General features: G+C 34.3%; 1 pseudogene; it reads right to left on the reverse strand.

Moving 5' to 3' along the window:
- Positions 1-423: 423 nt before the first annotated feature.
- LOC131173331 (uncharacterized) lies at positions 424-5,474 on the reverse strand (annotated as a pseudogene).
- Between the last annotated feature and the right edge of the window lie 13,221 nt (positions 5,475-18,695).

Consider the following 18,695-nt stretch of genomic DNA (forward strand, 5'->3'; position numbering starts at 1 on the left):
TTTATTTTATTTTAAACAAAATAATCATAAAATAATACACCATATTTTTCTATCAATAATTGGCATAAGAGTTATGACGGCTAGTATATTGACGGGGCAATGAAGGTTCTTTATGAATACATTTTTATTTTTTTGAATAAATTAAATAATTAGACATGCACATATGAATGTTATTTTTAAATTGACTATAATTAGAGTCATAATTTAACACTTGAGAATTAATCTTCCAAACCAAGAATAAACCTCTTTATCAATTGGATAGAAATAAATAAATTATTAATCAAAAACGAAAAAATAAAACAAAAAAATAAAATCCAAATTGAGCCAGCAAATTGTGTGATGGATTCATATCAAACATGGCCCCTATCAATAATGGACAAAAATAAGAGACTTGACAAAAGAGAATGGCACCTGCAACCTTGCTTTCATTAGCATTATATTTTGAGTAAAAGTTCACACATGCCAAGCCACAAGAATCCAAGGTATTGACAGTCTTTGGTATATAATCTGCATAAATGCTCATCAATTATCTTTGGCTTCTATTTCATTTTCCAAGACATAGCTAGAAAGAGTTTACAGGGATGAATAACCACTGAACAGGTTTTACTTGCATAACTACAACTGTTGTATGCTAGACCAAGGAGAAATTTTCCTTCAGAAAAAAAAAAAAAAAAAGATTAAAACCTAGCAGCCCAACTAATCCAGGTGATGTTAGAATAAATTTTAAGAGTAAATGTACAAAAAATTCTGTTAGCAAGACCAAAAGGGATTATCAGCTTTCGGCACGATAATCGGATAGTCGACTGCCAGCCAACATCACTGAGCAAAAGCCACAAACTTTAGAATGGAAATGTGTTCACCAGACAAAAATGGTGATGGCTTGCAGATGTTAAGAATAATAAGCGAACCAAACAAGCCATTCAATGGAACAGGACTTCAAATACGACCCTACCATGAGCTCTAAAATGGCAGACAAACAATTCAATCATTAAGATCAGCCAACAAGTTATAATGGCAAAGTTGCCCACCATTTTTTCTCCCAAATTAACTTGAACCACCCGCTTTGGATTCCATCCTCCCATTTGAGTGAGCCAAAGAAATAAGGTCTACAAAGGTCCCACTGCCACCACCATTATAGAGAGAAAATATCTCTAATTGGTCTCTCCTGACTTGCGTTTCTTTTTCTGGACTGGCAGACAAAAGTTTCACAACGTAACAAATCAACAAATTGTAAGATTAAACTGGGTATATAAGCTAACCTCAGCCACTTGCTCATCCCAAGCTTGATTACATGGCAACCACAGAAATGCTGCCACTTTTCATCATACACTTCCATTACCATACAGCCCCGATATCTGAGAAGCGCCCAGCTCATACTCTCAATACTGCATAAATCATTCAAATCTGGACTTGCCGCAACTGTTCACGCTGCAAGATCGTGCAACACCAGATTTGCAGCAATCCAATGGAAGGGGGGTACCATACATCCCAAAAAAAGGGATGAATTCTGATTCTCCGAAGCACTGCCAAAACACTAAAATCTCAGACAAAACCACTAAAATCTCAGACAGATACTGGTAACCCATAATTGTGGAATGATCTGATTCGTCCATCCCATCCTGCAGTCACGATGACTAGACCCCATCCATGAGAAGTGGCTGTACTCTGACATGAAGCTTTCAGAAACTTGTACTGGGATTTGTGCATTGCTAATGATGTAGACAACAGGCTTGAAGAAGGAAGCTTTTCCTCTGGCCAAGTTGCAGAACCCTTGGGAAAGGATTCCAGAAAATATTCTTGGCTCAGACAAAAACCAGCTGGTGAAGAAAATGGCATAGCTTCAGATGAATCATCATTTAGTACATGAAATCCCCCTCCATTTTCTGGGTTCCCATGTTGAAAGCCACACCAAGGTATTGCAATTGATGCATTTGTAGAGAAACACTCACAAGACCTTACCTTTTTCGCTTGGGCAGGCACATGTTCTTCCTGCTCAATGCAATTCCACATATATACATTGGAATCCTCACAAGCTGATATAATATGCTTTCCATCAGAAGTAAAACACGCAGATATCTGGCTTGCTGCATTTTTTAGACCTAAAGAGAAAACTCGGAGAATTTAGAAACTGTAGTGAATAAAGCATAATTCACATTGCAAACTGAAATGGAGCAAGCACTGAGGTTTGCCAACTGAATTTAAAATATACGTGCATTATCAAAAGCAATCAATCTCGCTACTTAAGTATCAGAATTATCTGAAACAAAAACACTGTCAAGAAAAGTTAAGAATAAGAAAAGGATGCATACCCCTGTATTTGCCAATCACATTAAGACCTTTTAGAACTCTAACTTGTGAATCAGCACAAGTAACCATTACTTTGGTTGAGTCTTGTGGGGGGAACTGACGTCAAAGAAATTTAATGAGATTAAATTCAAAACAAGATGTGAATGGAGAGAGAAGAAAAAGCAACATGAAATGAGGGTGGGGAGGAGATAATTACCTGCAAGCCAGTTATCCTTTTGCAAGGTGACTAATTTTTACTGTGCAAACATATCTGAGCATCCAGTTGCAAGTGTCTGTCTGAACCAAGCAAAACAAAAACTTGCTGCTTAATGTGCACATTCTTCTTGAAGATCCGTTGTCTCACTTGAATGTAAACAACATAACTAGATTTGAACTTTATGCAGTCCATGCGATTTTTATCTGATAGTCTAAACAGTCAGATTTAATGTAAATACAATTCATAGACTGTCTACCAGATGATTTTATTCCTCTTTTATTTATTGTAGAATCCCATCCATCAGTAATTCCTTCGAGAAACAGAAATGTTATTCTCCACTTGCCCAAAACTAAATCTCTCTCAACACGGTAAACAATACGTAAAACGCAAAATGGCAAGAATTCCTCACAAAAGAAATGAAAACTATTGGATTAAGCAATTAGAAAACACACATTTGGAACCAAATAAAACATCACACCTAAAACTACTAAAATCACATAGAATTAGAAGTTAAGAGACTGATCATGCAAGATGTATTTCAACAAGGATAAAATATATAGTCCAAACGACTCCTTTATAAGGAAAAGGAACAGTTTGATGCCGTAAAGACTGCTAGGTGCTAGTTATCTGAATAAGCATACCTGACATATTATAAAAGCGACAAATGCCTCCTATGGATCCTACAATCCCTCCTCCCTGCATGAGGAACACAGTAATTTTTTCTTCAGTTAACTTTATTGAATAAATTCTTATAGCCACAAGATAAAACAACTAGAATCACCTAACCTGTCCATTTGGATGATAACACACTGAAGTAACTATTTCTTTTATATCAGTCCAATCAACAACTTGGCAACTGGGAATTGCAAAAATGCGAACCTTTCCATCTAAGGAACCACTCATGAAATAATTATTGTCCACAGGGTTAAACTGAACACATGTTACTGCATCATAATTAGGGAGAAAAACAAAGGAAATATCAGGAAAAGATAATTATCTATCAGACAATAGATGAGGCGAAAAACCCACCCAAAAATACCAAAAACATTGGCTATTAAATCAACTAACAAATTATATGTTTAGAAGAAATGCAAAATCCAGACAGACGCTCACCATAATTACCATGTGAAAAGACTCGAAGGCAACGGTCACTTCCTACTCACCATAGACAAACTGATTTATCCGCCGAAGCTGACAGCAAATGCTGCACCAACAACAAACTAGAAACTTAATTTTTTATTGACATTACATTCCTTTAGGTAGGTCAGAGAAAACACCCTTTCACTTAGCAACTTACATGATCCTTTGACCAGGAGAGATCCAATATCTCTCCACTGTGTCCATAGAATTCATGCAATGGTTTCTCCAATATACGGAAAATTTTTGAAGGAAAAATGACAAAAGCAGAATCCGATGTTTTTCTCAGGCTCCTTGATTTAGCTGTTTTCTCTTTATCAATAAAGAGGGGTTTCAACTCTGACAGTTGATTGACAGTGAAGTATATGCAGGATGGATCTATTTCTGGAATGTCAAGTTCATTTGATCTCTCATCTTCCAGAATCTGCCACACCCTCACAATTCTATCTTCTCCAGCACTTGCAAGATATCAGGACTGAATCTCATTGCCCGAATTGAATCCTCATGAGCCTGTATATCTTGCCCCTTATAAAAAGCTGAAAGTTCCTTTGTCCGCTTCCCACATTGGTGAACCCTAACTCTCTGTACCCTGTATTCCAACAGTAAGTCATCACCATCATGCCTCAGTTTTTCAGCTTCTCGTTGCTTATCCACTACACAAGCTATGGAGCGCAATCTACTCAACCACCGTTTCTTCGCACTTCTTGAGTTAACCATCAAAGGACTTGGTTCCTCAATTTCCGTCTGTACAAGTTGTTTGAATGAGGTAGATGGTCCAGAAGTGTTCTCAGATTCATCAGCTGTTACACAGTGTTCCAAGCTCACTTCATCATTACACACCATTACCCCACCAGGAGTCCGCTCCCCACATACGAAATTTGCCGTTGAATCCAACTCCTCTAGTAAATTGGAGTTTTCATGAGACCAACATGAAATTGTAGACCGAGTTGAACAAAACTCATCCTCAAAAACTGATTTTCTCAACACAGCCCCAGTACTCTCTCTAATTCTATCAATCTCCCCTTCCATATTATGTAATGCAACAGAACTCTTATTTGCAGTTTGATCTAATCCTACCCCCATCCAATTTAAGAACTTACTCCGCCGCTCCTCAACACTTAAGGGTTTCTTCATCCATACTTCATAATGAGGACTACTTGGAATTGAATTATCATAACTAGAATGGGGATCAAATGTCTCAACAATATCGGATTTTCCATCAGAAACTGATGCAATGTCCTCATTTGCATCAAAAAACCTATATCCATCTTCACTCAAGCTACCCATTATTCTTTGAGTTCAACCCATGAAATCCCAACTAAAGGAACCAAATTTTAAAGCCCAAGGCAATGTTCTAACATCTAAATTCCTTCAACATAAAGCAATCCCAAAGAACTGAAAAAAAATGAAAAGAAAAAAACACAAAACACAAAATCCAAGATCAGGATAACAGAAATATGTATATTAAATCAAACAGAAAAGATAACAACAACGATAAAACAAAAACCAAAAGAGATCCAACATGGACCCAATCTACACTCATTTAATCTGGCCCTCCAGTTAACAAAAATTCCATAGTTTAATAATAAAAAATCCAAACCCAAAAACTTAAAAAGAAAATTATACAACTTTTAAAATAACGAAAAATGAACCCAAATATTTTGCAGCAAATAAACGTTCGAAACAAAGAATGAAACCAATACACAGAAACTGAAACCCATTAACTAATGGAAGATCATTTTATTTGCATTTGAAGAAGAGAATCAGAATTATGAATTACAAATACGTAAATTTTTTTTCTTTCTTTTTGCCTCTTTTTTCACAAATGATAATACCAAAACCCTTATTACAAAAAGTATTTGCTTACATGGGGTCGTTTCGAAGAGATTTCTTTGAGACAGAAAAAAGTATAGATTGAATCATCCGCAAAAATTTGGAGGCTGGACTATCTGACTCTCTTAAAGACGCATAACAAAGATATAAATATGTTGTAATTTATTTTAGATTTAATTTAAAATTTTAAAATTAATTTGATTAATTTTAAAATTTTAAATAATAAATATAAATTTAAAAATATATTAAAAAAATTTTAATATATTTTTTATTATTAAAATTAAATAAATAAAAATAAATATTATTAACTTTAAATAAAAATTTTTAAATTTAATAATATAAATTTATATTTTTTATACTTTCACACCTTCAATCTCCTCTTTCCCAACTTACACAAAGGAGAGAATGCAAAAAAGCACTTAAAAAAAAACGAGATGAATAATAATAATAATTCGTAAACTAAAAAAAAAGGACAAGGGTAAAACTGGAAGAGGTATAATTTTCGTTTCGTGAACTGGTGGCTCGAGCAACGAGATTTCGAGAGCAGGATATGTGCTCTTCCCTTGTCTCTGTATACCCCAAATGTAAATAGGAAATATATATATTTTTTTTTAAGATGGACACATGTGTCTAAATAGTTTAGCGATAAGATATATTTTTTAGTAAAATTATAATAATTTTATCTAAATATATTAATTTATATAAAAATTATTTATATATATTATTTATCCATAATCAATATGAAATTTTAAAATAATTTAGTAAATCAATAAAAAATGTTCTTTTTCATTGTTATTGCTGTATTTTTTTTTAGATAAATTATAAGTTTTTTTTTAATTAAATTACAAGTTATTAGTTATCTTTAAAAAAAATTACCATTTATAATAGTTGTTTAAAATGTTATATTTTTATTATTATATACTTAGTCTTTTAATTTTATTCCTTGTTCAATTAGCTTGTTAATGTCTACTTTTATGTTATTAGATGTTTACAAGAGCGTATAAGAGTTTATGAAGTATAAAGAGGTGAATTGAATACGAAAAGAAACAAACACACACACATCAAGTATTTTAAGGCAAAAGGAGCTGCGATTTTGATGAGAATTTACCCAATGACAAAATGGGTTTAGCGGTATCTTATTCATGGTATTTAGAGGCTAATAGTGAAAAATGAACAGATTCGAACATCAAGCCATGTTGAGCTTCTTTGGACAATCTTAATAAAGCTTGTATGTGATCCATTTATTTGGAGTGTAAATCTAACTTTATGAGTTTAGATGGACTATAGTTGATATATTTTGAGTTGATATATAAAAAATGAGAGCAAGGAGATTTGACGTCTTAGTTAACTATTCTTCTCTATAAAAAAAGGGTCTAAAATACAAATCTGGAATTCATAGTGGGCAAATTCTCTCTTTGTACATTAAAAAATATCTACTGCTTGATTTAATTGATGCTATGATTTCTTGTCACACCCTACCCCTATGTAAGGTATAACATGATCCCGTAGTATATCTAATGAATTACCAACTCCGTCTACTGATAACCCATTAAATACACTACAAGGGATTTTAAAAACTTTTCTTACTTCTTTTACAGTGGTGAGCACTATTTACAGGTATTAAAAACCTTTTTAAATTGTAGTGATAGAACTAACATATTTGAATTATTTTGAATTTCTGTAAAAATTTTGGCAGAGTGCCATATGTATTTTGGATAAAACAGTTCTTCAGAAAACCTGTAAAAAGCACTTCAATATTTTTCCCAATCTCAACTTCAACATATTTCTCAACACAACATATTTATCAACTCAAATCCACAGTGATTTTTCAAAGACTGAGATAAAAGAAATATAATACAATTTTTACAAGTCAAAATAGCTCATAATTTACTTTACAACTTCAATGTACAATTTTAATTTACAACTGCTCAAAATAAAAAACAATATGTACATACAGTGGTCATACATTACAGTACAAAATGCAAAATGTTGGTATACTCATTATACCCGAAAATCTCTCGCTGGAGGTAATAGCAGCCTAGTCTGCTACCCTGTCTGTCTGTCTACCTGCGACAGCAATAAAAAGCTATCGCTGAGACGATGTCTCAGTGGTGCACAACATTAACCAAATACAATTTAAATCACAATTCATAAATCATATAAATAGTGGATACTTAAAACCATAGTTAATTTCAAGACAATAATTGTCAACAAGAATTTAACTCCATTTCTCAATATCACAATAAATTTCAATAAGTCAGATCATAGTTGAATTCAAAAGACAGTATATGTCAATAAGAGTTTAAATTCATTTCACAATCTCACAATACATATCAACAAATCACATACAGCTTAATCATGTTCCAAGGTTCAATTCGTCCCAAAAGCCGATGGCTAATGAGGTATTCAATTCGTCCCAAAAGTCAATGACTAATGAGGAATAACATAGCTAGCTAGCAAAAATATGAGTACTCATCCAATTCGTCCTCAACAGGCACACACCTCAACACTTGACGAGAGGGAATTCAATTCGTCCCACTAGACAAGCTAGTGAGGAATACAATCAATATACATGATAGCTGTGGTTTCAAACCATTTCCAATACTTTTCAATCAATAAGTATCCATCAATATCATTCAAACAATTTCTCACAATTTCAAACCATTTACAATACTTTTCAAGCGATAAATATCCATTCAAACACATTTCCACAATTTAAAACAATAATGTACAAATAGTCATAATTCATTTCAATTGAAAATAATTCAAAAGAAATAGCTGTTGTGCACAAACCTCTGATGACTGTCTCCTGGTCTGGACTAGTGTTTCCTTCCCTTTTCCTGAGTCTTTGGTAACTGAGAAACACAATTTGAAGTGTTTCAGTACTAAATTAAATTGTCTCTAATGATAATGTTCGATAAGTAATTCACTGAAAGCTATTATTTGTTTAATCACCTAATATACCGACCCTCGATGCGTTCTAGGTAAATTAGGTTTTAGTGTCACTAATATGTCATATTCGATAGTGTTTTAGGATTGGTACACGTTACCAATTTCATTTCCTTGTTTAGTGCATTTTATTGCAACTTGCTGGATTCTGGTATACTAGTTTGACCTAGCTGGAAGACCTAGTTTTCTCGGTTTTCGGGTTTCGGTCAAAACTACAAACTTGTAGATCTATGTCTTACGGAACGCGGGGCAAAATTTTAGGTCATTCTGAGTTATGTAGACTAAGTTATGGTCATTTTACTGTTGCTGGTCAAATGGCATCAAATTATGTCATTTTAGGTCAATTTGGTCAACTTTGGTTCGGCCAGTTTTTGGACCCGAACTTGTGTAAGCTGTTTGACTTGCTTATGGTCATTTCTGGGCTTTGGTGTCTTCATAAGACTTGTAGGTATGGGTCTTAACTATTCATGGTTAAAATTTCAGGTCAATTGGACCTGTTTTGAGTGAGTTATGGCCTAAACACTAACTGCTGCCCAATTGGTCAATTTTCAGGTCTCATTTGCACTTAATCCGAATTGGTCATTTTTCATGCTACCTTGCAAGCAGAATTTTGGTATGCTTTCTTAATGAAAGTTGGCACATTTTGTGCCTAGTTTCACCTCCAATTGGCATACCAATTGGAGTTACACATTTAGAGTTATAGGCCAAAATGCACACTGTCCTTAATTACCTTGCTTAAACATATAGCAATTACACATTTACCTTACCATAAATCCACTCCTCAACCCAATTCTGTTTTGGTACATTACCAAAACCATATACTACTTCACATTAAAATCATTTTGGGCAAAATACAAACATCCTCAATGCACCAAATGAAGCTCTAATTCACAAAGTCCAAATACAATCACAAATACACATAAACACTACTCATTATTTCATACAATTTCCACAACTAATTTATATACATATCCATCAATCCTCAATGTCATAATTCTGTCAATATCTTCATGAATTCATACATTCATCATGGAGTCTCAAGGCTGCCGAAATGCTCCACAATGCCAAAGTGTCCCACAATTCGTTAACTTCCATCCCAATTGCACAATCACCACATATATACATGGAATTAACTTACTAGGACATTAATCACCCTACTCAACATAATTTCCCATCAAATAAATGTAAGAATAAATCATCAAATATACATCTCCATGGCTGTCCAAACTGGATATATCAAGAACTTCTCAAAACAAAAAAATTCCTTCACAAAGCACACACCCATAACATGTATACAAAGTTTAACAAAGCAATATTCAAAATCTCAAACTTACCTATTGTTGGGACTTGCTAAACCTTCACTAAACTTCTTGATTTTGGTATCTACTTCTTCCTTGTGAAGTGGGGATAATTTTTAATGAAGACAAGTAATCAAAATCTAGCTTGAAAATGGGTGAAATGAAGCCATGCAAATGGGGTGGCCATGGAAGGGCTTTAGGAGTTCTTCCTTACGGCAATGGATGAATAAATGAGGAAGATGAAGTTTGAGTGGGAGTAATCTGCCCACTTATGATTATATTTAATCCATATTATAATTCTTAGTGGTCCACTTACTCAAATTAATCATATAATAAGCTTAAAGTGCTAATTACACAATTTTCACTCCACTTTTGGCTATTTGCATTAGGTACCACTAAACTAATTTTTCATTTTATTTTCTAAGTGTAATATTATTTATTTTTAATGGATATTTAGGTCAAAAGACAATTTGGGATGTCAAATGACCATAATGCCCCTATTCGGGTTACATTCCCGATTTTTCGGTAACACCGGGTTTTGTCTGTTTTTCGATTTCTCACTTTTCTTTGTACTAATTATTTAATTTTTCTTTGATATTTCTAATGATATTTATACTTCAATTGATGTCTCTTTAAGTCCTAAAAATATTTTCCAGGGTTCCCCGCAGTCCAGGGCTAGTCAACGGTCCACGCCGTGACTTCCCGGTGCGGTCACCCATCGCTAGGGTTCTCGGCTCGCTTAACTTGGTTACATTTCTTTGTTATTATTTTTCCTTTGTTTTTCTTGTATTTTCTTTTCTTGTATTTCATTATTTTATGTCTCCTCACTCATAACGAAGTGTAGTTCTAGGCATCCTAGCTGTACGGACAACACTGGTCACTGGAACAGTAGAACGCACTACTGAACATAGGGGTGTTACATTTCTTGTTCTTCTTTTGGCTTGTGGAGTGCTTCTACATCCTTTTAGAGTGAGTAACTTAAAGAAAAATAGCACCGAGGGTACAAAATTAGTAATTTTAAATTTTTAAGCCCTAATGTGTCATGCAACATGTAAATAATTTATTCTCTTGCAAAAACATATTATAACACCCCTATTTGCATAGCCTGGTATATTTCACTATTCCAGTGACTGGTGTCGGTCCGGATAATTAACGGGATTAGAACCACATCTAGGACAATTAGATAAGCCATGAATACAAATAACTAGTAATTGTCAATTAGTTAAGTATAAATAAGAAAACATAACATAAAAAGTTAAGTGAGCCGAGAGTCACAGCGATAGGTGACCTTCTCAGGAAGGACTGCGAGGTCGATTTAAAATCGAATTTCGAACCATAAAATGTAAGGCCGCGGTCCTTAGGACTATTGCGAACACAGTGAAAAAGAGAAAATCACAAAAAAGAATTGTTAAGCAGGTCAAATAATTAAGTCAGGGATCCGAAAGAAATATTGAATTATTTGCAAACTGGATCGAACCGGCGAGGGGCAATTTGGTAAATTAACCTCTAGAGCTGACTTCTGATCTAATTGTCCAATAAAATCAGAGAAAAGAAAATTTCAGAATCGAGAATTAAATTAAAGAACTAATAAAAAAATAAATGTAAAAGAAAAAAAAAGAGAAAAAGTGTTATTACATCATTGGATGACATCATCATGATATCAAAACTCATTATAATTTTCCCCACCATAATTGACCAAGTCAAATAAGAGTAAAACACATAAAATAAACACAAAATTAGAAAAAAAAATTAAACATTTCCTCTTCTCCACCCAAGTGTGCCAGCTCCCTCTCCTCTCACTTGGCCACCATTGAAGACCCACCATGAAAGCTTGAGTTTAAGCTTTCTTCCAACCACCTAACCCCACTTGGTCCCCAAATTCTTCATTAAAACTTGTTAGACCAACTTGATAAGGTGATTGATCAAGAAAAGGAAGGAGGAAAAATAAAGATAGAAGATTTGAAATTCAAAGGAAAAGGTTAGTAATTAACCACTAGATTTTTCTTTAGAATTATGTTTATATGCATGAGTTAATCTAGAAATTGTGGAAAAATTAAATAAAATCAAGCATGGTGGACCAAATAGAAATTAGGCTAGCAGTAGGTTAGGGTTTGAGAATGAATGAATTTGATGTATTTGAATGAGTGTTTAAGTTGAATTATGTGTGTAAACTATGTATTGATGATTGGAATGCATTAGATTTGAATTGCATGAAAATTAGGGTTTTGGGAGGAAAAATGTGAGAATTAGCTAAATGATGTGTTTGACCCTGCTTGAGTTGAGGAATGGTCATGTATGACCAATTGTGGTGTGTAGGAAGTATTGGAATTGAGTTTGAATTCGAATTGGATATGGTCATTCTGCAGGCAGCATGACCAAGGTCCCTTCTAGGGACCAAAACTAAAAATTTACCAACCAAATTGGTGTGAGGCCAATTGGGGATGAAACTAGACACAAAATGAAACATTTTTCATTTAGTAATCATGCCCAAAGAGTGACCATAGCATAGTGAACAAATTGGCCAAATCCGGAATTGGGTGTTCTGCCCTGTACAAAAATTACCAAATGACATTTGGCCATAACTTGGGCTAGACAGGTCCAAATGACCTGAAATTTTACCAGTAAAAATTTGAGATATAGACCTACAACTTTTATAAAGAACACAAACCCAAATTATGCATTTAACCAAGTCATTTAGCCACCCAAAATTGGTGACCTAAAACTGCCAGAACCAGTTTTGGTGTCCAGAAAATCTGGGTTAGGCCAATCCGGCCAGCCATGTTCAAATGGCTATAACTTGAGCTAAAAAACTCCAAATGGAGTGATTCAAAAAGAGAAATAAAGTTAAGACAATAAGGAACAACTTCTATGAAGAAAACTTGGCCAAATTCTAACAACAACATGACCAATGGAACAGTACAAAATAGGTCACCAAAACTAAAAATTTGAAAGTTTGCCTAAAAGACTTAAGTTTTGAGAAAATGACCAAAACCAACAAGTTAGGTAACCAAAATATGCTATGTGGGTATAATTGGATTTTCCATACCTATTAAGCATAAAAAAAGTCAATATTTTGACTTGAATAGTACCATGAATAGTAACCCCAACATGAAAATTTTCAAGAATGTAAGTTTAAGCATATTGGAGCTAGAATTGAACATATATAAATTAATTATTGGATTTATTGTGAGATAAGATACTGAAACACTATAAATTGCGTGTTTCAGCTGAAAAAGACTTGGAAAATGATAGGGCAAACTGAGTCAAGGCCTAGAGGCAACTCACATCAGGTTTGTGCACAATAAACCTTAATTTATCATTTTCTCGTAGAAAATTTATTTAGCTATGCATTGTGAAATTATTGTGTTAATTATGGGTTTTGAGAACTACTGTGTTGCCACTTTGGGAATGGAAATTCGACTTTAGAAATTGATTGTGTTTTGCATAAAATATTTGAATAACTTAATTTAAATTATTTTTTTAATTCACACTTGGCATGGCAAAATTAATATGTTCCTCCTCCACTTGTGGGGTGAGTTTGATATTTGATCACTTTCCTCCCTCTCTGGTTTCCCAGTCTGAGGGGTGAGTTTGGATGAGTACTCATTAGCTAGCTAGCCACCTCCCCCATTGATTTCGATTAGTGGGGTGAGTTTGCCTTGTCGTGGTGTACAACACGGCATGTTCGAAAATTTTGTGTCATGGCTTAAGTTGTGTTATTGATTGGTAACACTATGATTATTAAATTGTTTAATCAAATTTGCGTGATATTAAGCTTTGAAAATTATGATTTGCTATAAATGTGATTTGAAAAATTGTGAAATGTGATTATGAGATTTTTGAATTATGAATTGTTCATAAATATTTTATATTACACATTTTGTATTTTATTGTGCACCACTGAGTATTTTTATACTCAGCGATAGCTTTCTTTGCTGTCGCAGATAAAGACAAGGAAAAAGCAGTAGAGTGAGTTACTGATTGTTGGGACTTCACTGATCTTTTTGTATGGATATTTATTTATATCCTTATAGTTATTTGATGTAAATATTGTAATATCATATGTATTAATGTAAAGTTGAGCAGTTGTACAGTAAATTGTAAAAATGTTATTTTGGATCTTGGTTTTATAAATTAAGATCTGTATTTGTAAATTAAGTACTATATGCATTGTGAATGAATTTGTGAAGTATTTTGAGATGACAAATTTTTGGTTGAGTGGTGGAATTGAATTAAAGTGTTTTGACTTGAGTTGATTCGGGTTGGGAGTTGTGAAAATAATTATTGAAAGTGCTTTTTACAGGTATTTGAAGAACTATTTTCTCAAAATACAGATCCCTCTACCGAAATTTTTATAAAATTTGCGAATAAATAAAATGGGACAAAAATTTTAACTAGTTTTCAAACTCTAATTAAATGTTTTGATACCTATTAGAAAATGCTCACCACTTATAAAAGTAAGAAAATTGTTTTAAAATTCCTTGTAGGGTACTTAATGAGTTATCGGTAGGTGAAGATCGATAGTTCATTAGGTATTCTACGGGATCATGTTATGCCTTACAGAGGGGTAAGGTGTGACATGTTTTAGTGGTATCAGAGCATGTTTTTGCAATAAATTTTGACTATGTATGTAAATATTTCTTTGATAAGTACAACTGCTCAAGTGTCTTTAATTGATACATATGACATATTTACATCATGAATATGCACTAACAGAGGTCAACCTCTTTGTGTTTGATATCTGGAAGTTGAAATTTTTAGGAAATGGAATGGAAGAGGGAGATCATTCCGTAGAGCAATCTATCGAGGCTGAGGCCCGAGGGGAAGCCCTAGCACTCCAGAATGTGAGTGGGTCAGCCACTCCACCTCCTACTTCAGCACCGCAGGTTTTTGCTCAGTTTGCACAGCAGATGGCTGCATTTTTCCAACAAATGGTGGGAAATGTGCCACCACAAGCTCATATGCAAGCACCCGCAACACAACCACAGCCCTTGGCTCGGCAATATGAAAAATTAATAAAATTTGGGGCCACCGAGTTTAAGGGCACTGTGGATCCACTGGAGGTAGAACAGTGGTTAGAGAGAATGGAACGGTTTTCAGAAAGCTACAGTGCGTAAAAGAGCTGAAGTTCAAGTGCTCTGTTTCTCTATTGTAAGGGGATGCATATGAGTGGTGCAAGACCATCCCCCACAGCCTGGTAGAGCCACTAGTCCTCACATGGGCAGACTTTTTAAGGGAATTTCGGTAAAAGTGGGTCTCCGATACTTATGTAGACATGAAGTTGCAAGAGTTTTTAAGTTTGAAGCAAGGAGATAGAACTGTAGCAGAGTATGAGTGATATTTCTTTCGACTAAGCCACTATGTCGGAAGTTTGGTCACCACCTCCAGAGACCGGTGTAAGAGGTTTGAGGCTGGGTTGAGGCCTAGCTTGAGAATGCAAGTGGTAGGGTTTCGACACTAGAATTTTTCTGAATTAATTTCACAAGCTCTGAAACTGGAAAAGATAGAATCAGAATGGGCAGTGAAAAAGAATACAAAAGAGAAAGAGTAAACTGAAAAGGTTACTGGCCAAGCTACTGAGAGTGGCTCTGGGAAAAGAAACATTTTGAAGGATCTAGCTCACGCGAATCGGGTAGAGATAGATCTTCTGGATAGAAACCATCCCAATCCAAATAGCAAACTCAACAGACACGCAGAAATACGCTGTCGGATCTACTTTGTGAAACTTGTGGTAATCCACATAGTAGAGTATGTTATAGAGCTATAGGAGCATGTTTTAATTATGGAGGGACTGGTCATTTTGCTAAGGATTGTGTAAATCCACGCCGTTGTAGATCATTTACCACGTCAGAAAGATCAGCCCAAGTTTCTACCCCGAGGAGTTCACCAGCAGTTGGTAGAGGCAGAGGCAGAGGTAGGGGTAGTACACCTGGAAGTCAGAGTACTGTGAATCAACCAGGATAAGGTGATCCTCTAGTGAGAGTATACACTATGCGACAGAGGGACGAGGATGAGACTTCTGACATGGTTGCCGGTATTTTCTCGATTCTTAACTAAGATATGTATATGTGTAAAAAAAAAAAAATTGATATGTTAGTGACTAGTCTTTTTAAAATTAATTTTGGAAGAGTTTTTCGGTGAAAAATATTTGCTAGCATACAAGAATTTGTAAAGTTAATTAGTAAGCCTAATTAGGTAAGGCAAGAGAACCTAAAAATAAGTTATAGCAATATAGCTACCTTAGATGCGGGTAAAAGTATTACTGCTGATAGATGTCAGTGGGTACCATAATCAAAATAAGTTTAGGATATTAGTGGATTTGAAAGAAATAAGATAAGAGGAAGTTTGATCTATTGGGATGTATCGTAGTAACTATGCAATATTCTTGATGTTTGTACTATAAGCTGCAGATTACAGTATTGACTTGAGATTTTTTGTGTAGAGCTACGTACTACCCAATAGTACACAAGGATAAGAATAGTTACAAATGGCATCTGTTTTGGTATAGTTATGATAAGATAAAGTTTTCTTATTGGAAAGGAATTTGAAAATCCTAACCTGAGATTTAAAACTCTAAAGTTAGAATATTGAAAGGTTATAGTTCAGTACAAAAGAAAGTAATAACTACACATCAGTGCAAAATAAGCTATAGAATATCGATAGAAAAAAAAAAGACTACAAAGGAAAATAATTGCTAAAACAATAGCAAGAAAAGATTAAAATATTCTAAACTAAACTGAAGGTTACATCAAATGATTAAGAGATTTAATAAGAAAAGAGTAAAACTAAGTTCTCACCCATAGGATTATACGAGGTCCTAGAAAAAATAGATCCATTACCACACAGATTTGCTTACCTCTAAAATTGAATTGAATTTGAATCTAACTTATGACAGAAGCTTATAAGAAACTTGGCACATGAGATAAGCAATCGATGAGTAGATAGTATTGGTTAAAGTGCTACGAATCATTATTTCGATTATGAAGCTACGTAGAAATGTGAGGAAAACATGAGAAAACAACATGTATGACTATTTGAGGATAGATAGTGGACACGATTTCAAGGACGAAATTATTTTAAGGGGGGGAGAATTGTAACACCCCTATTTGCATAGCCTGGTATATTTCACTATTCCAGTGACCGATGTCGGTCCGGATTATTAAGGGGATTAGAACCACATCTAAGATAATTAGATAAGCCTTGAACACAAATAATTAGTAATTGTCAATTAGTTAATATAAATAAGAAAAACAAAATATAAAAAGTTAAGTGAGTCGAGAGTTACAGTGATGGGTGACCTTCTCGGGAAGGACAGCGAGGTCAATTTAAACTCGAATTTCGAACCGTAAAATGTGATGCCGCAGTCCTTAGGACTATTGCAAACATAGTGAAAAAGAGAAAATCACAAAAAAGAATTGTTAAGTAGGTCAAATAATTAGGTTAGGGATCCAGAAGAAATATTGAATTATTTGCAAACCGGATCGAACCGGCGAGGGGCAATTTGGTCAATTGACCTCTAGAGCTGACTCCTGACCTAACTGTCCAATAAAATCAGAGAAAAGAAAATTTCAGAATCGAGAATTAAATTAAAGAACTAATAGAAAAATAAATGTAAAAGAAAAAAAAAAGAGAAAAAGTGTTATTATATCATTGGATGACATCATCATGATGTCAAAACTCATTATAAACCCCACCATAATTGACCAAGTCAAATAAGAGTAAAACACATAAAATAAACACAAAATTAGAAAAAAATAAAGCATTTCCTCTTCTCCACCCAAGTGTGCCGGCTCCTTCTCCTCTCCCTTGGCCACCATTAAAGAGCCACCATGAAAGCTTGAGTTTAAGCTTTCTTCCAACCACCTAACCCTACTTTGTCCTCAAATTCTTCATTAAAACTTGTTAGACCAACTTGAGAAGGTGATTGATCAAGAAAAGGAAGGAGGAAAAATAGAGATAGAAGATTTGAAATTCAAAGGAAAAAGTTAGTAATTAACCACTAGATTTTTCTTTAGAATTATGTTTATATGCATGAGTTAATCTAGAAATTGTGGAAAAATTAAATAAAATCAAGCATGGTGGACCAAATAGAAATTAGGCCAGCAGTAGGTTAGGGTTTGAGAATGAATGAATTTGATGTATTTGAATGAATGTTTAAGTTGAATTATGTGTGTAAACTATGTATTGGTGATTGGAATGCATTAGATTTGAATTACATGAAAATTAGGGTTTGGCACCTAGGGTTTTGGGAGGAAAAATGTGAGAATTAGCTAAATGATGTGTTTGACCTTGCTTGAGTTGAGGAATGGTCATGTATGACCAATTGCGGTATGTAGAAGTGTTGGAATTGAATTTGAATTTGGATTGGATATGGTCATTTTGCAGGCAGCATGACCAAGGTCCCTTCTAGGGACCAAAACTGAAAATTTACCAACCCAATTGGTGTAACGCTAATTGGGGATGAAACTGGACACCAAATGACACATTTTTAATTTAGGAATCATGCCTAAAAAGTGACCATATCATAGTGAACAAATTAGCCAAATCCAAAATTGGGTGTTCTGCTCTGTACAAAAATGACCAAATGAACAGTGTGGCCATAACTTGGGTTAGACAGGTCTAAATGACCTGAAATTTTACCAGTAAAAAGCTGAGATATAGACCTACAACTTGCATGAGGAATACAAACCAAAATTATGCATTTAACCAAGTCATTTAGCCACCCAAAGTTGGTGAACTAAAACTGCCAAAACCAGTTTTGGTGCCCAAAAAATCTGGGTTAGGCCAATCCAGCCAGCCATGTTCAAATGGCTATAACTTGAGCTACAAAACTCCAAATGGAGTGATTCAAAAAGGAAAATAAAGTTAAGACAATAAGAAACAACTTCTATGAAGAAAACGTGGCCAAATTCTAACAGCAACATGATTAATAGAACAGTGCAAAATAGGTCACCAAAACTGAAAATTTGAAAGTT

The sequence above is a fragment of the Hevea brasiliensis genome, chromosome 2 (assembly GCF_030052815.1).
Source record: "Hevea brasiliensis isolate MT/VB/25A 57/8 chromosome 2, ASM3005281v1, whole genome shotgun sequence".
Lineage (NCBI taxonomy): Eukaryota > Viridiplantae > Streptophyta > Magnoliopsida > Malpighiales > Euphorbiaceae > Hevea > Hevea brasiliensis.